The sequence below is a fragment of the Rhinopithecus roxellana genome, chromosome 4 (genome assembly GCF_007565055.1).
Source record: "Rhinopithecus roxellana isolate Shanxi Qingling chromosome 4, ASM756505v1, whole genome shotgun sequence".
Classification (NCBI taxonomy): Eukaryota; Metazoa; Chordata; class Mammalia; order Primates; family Cercopithecidae; genus Rhinopithecus; species Rhinopithecus roxellana.
The window spans coordinates 104,689,480-104,691,357 of record NC_044552.1 but is presented as its reverse complement, the minus strand read 5'-3'; the positions used below and the strand labels follow the sequence as shown (position 1 = coordinate 104,691,357).

Here is a 1,878-nt window from a genome sequence, read left to right as displayed (position 1 = left end):
TCCTTTATAGAAGACGGTGATTGTGAACGTGCCCTCGGCACTCTGGTAACATACAGAGTTATGAACGTTTTTTTCACGCAGAGGCTTGCCTTGACCTAATTTGGACAATTAATCGTAAAGCTGCATAGATCAGCAATAATCCAACATTAGTGCTAAATCAGGATACAAAAAATAATGCTGAGCGTCCATTAAGCACTTTAGTACCAACATAATGCAATACTAATAGTACTTAAATATGACCTTGAGCGTTACTCTTAAGTAAATCAAAACCCTTGTATATGAACCTTCCTTAGGAGAAAAAAAAGGGCGTATTTCTTTCAGAAGCAGAAGAAAAAAACTGGAATATTTACTAGTATACTGTAACAACCAGAGGAAATTAAAAAAATAATTTTTAAAGCAATGTCTTCGGTTTCCTCTTTTACCAAGGACCCGCCAACAATGGGCCGCGTTCGCACCGAAACCGTGAAGAAGGCGGCCCGGGTCATCATAGAGAAGTACTACACGCGCCTAGGCAACGACTTCCACACGAACAAGCGCGTGTGCGAGGAGATCGCCATTATCCCCAGCAAGAAGCTCTGCAACAAGATAGCAGGCTATGTCACCCATCTGATGAAGCGGATTCAGAGAGGTCCTGTAAGAGGTATCTCCATCAAGCTGCAGGAGGAGGAGAGAGAAAGGAGAGACAATTACGTTCCTGAGGTCTCAGCCCTGGATCAGGAGATAATTGAAGTAGATCCTGACACTAAGGAAATGCTGAAGCTTTTGGACTTCGGCAGTCTGTCCAACCTGCAGGTCACGCAGCCTACAGTTGGGATGAATTTCAAAACGCCTCGGGGACCTGTTTGAATTTTTTCTGCAGTGCTATATTATTTTCAATAAATCTGGGACAACAGCAAAAAAAAAAAAAAAAAAAAAAAAAAAGCAATGTCTTCAAAATTAGATCGCACTTTGCCTCGTTTTGATTATATGAGACACATAACTGCACTTTGTGAATTTTTTCTCAAAATTAAAAAAATTACTTTTGATATAAATGGGAACTTCTTTAAAAAATTAAGGGATCATCTGCTTAGGGTAGGCTCTAAAATCCAGAATTGTTAAAAAAAATTCATCGTATAGAACAGGGAAATTTATCTTCAACTATTACACCTTTGGCTTATCCAAAGAAACCATTACAGAGAATGCCAAGTTCTCTAAAGGAGGGGTTGGCAAACTACAGCCCGGTTCTGAGCCACAACAGCAGAGTTGAGTAGCTGTGACAGCCTTTACTACCGGCAACGCTTGAAATATTTCCTATCTGTCTCTTTACAGAAAACGTTTGCCAATCCCTGAACTAAAGAATTCATATATAGACAAGATTTCTGAATTTGTATGAAGGAAATGATTCAAATGCCTAAGGGAATTTATGCCTGATATAGAAAAATGAAATGGCTGAAAGTCCGAAAATGTAGTCAGGGGAAGTTAGTGCTGTGGCTGATCTGAATTGTGGACCAAATCACGTCTCGCAGTGTGTGGCAATTTATGTCTATAACTACTTGAACGGACAAGGTTGCTTTATCACAACATTTCTGGGCAAAGCCCCTAACTTCACAAGCGAACAGGGTTTAGTGGCTAAGAACTTGAGTTCTACAGGTAGATGGTTTGAGTTCCATCTCTACCACTTATTAGCAGTATCTATTAGGTGAGTTTGTTGACCTTCTGAGTCACAGTAGTCTCTTCATTTTTAAATTGAGGATATTGAAAACAAGAGCACCTTCTTCAGTGAACTGCTTTGGGATTAAATAAATTAAGACATATGAAGTACTTAAAACAGTGTCCGGCGTGTAATCCATGGACAGTAGACATTCACCATCACTGTCTTCTTAACTAAAAACTTTGAGA

General features: G+C 39.5%; 1 pseudogene across 1 annotated transcript; it reads left to right on the top strand.

Annotated features, from left to right (window-relative positions):
* Window positions 1-413: 413 nt before the first annotated feature.
* Window positions 414-921, top strand: LOC104680810 (annotated as a pseudogene). The gene has a single exon (XR_750509.2). The product of XR_750509.2 is annotated as a 40S ribosomal protein S17 pseudogene (transcript).
* Window positions 922-1,878: the final 957 nt, after the last annotated feature.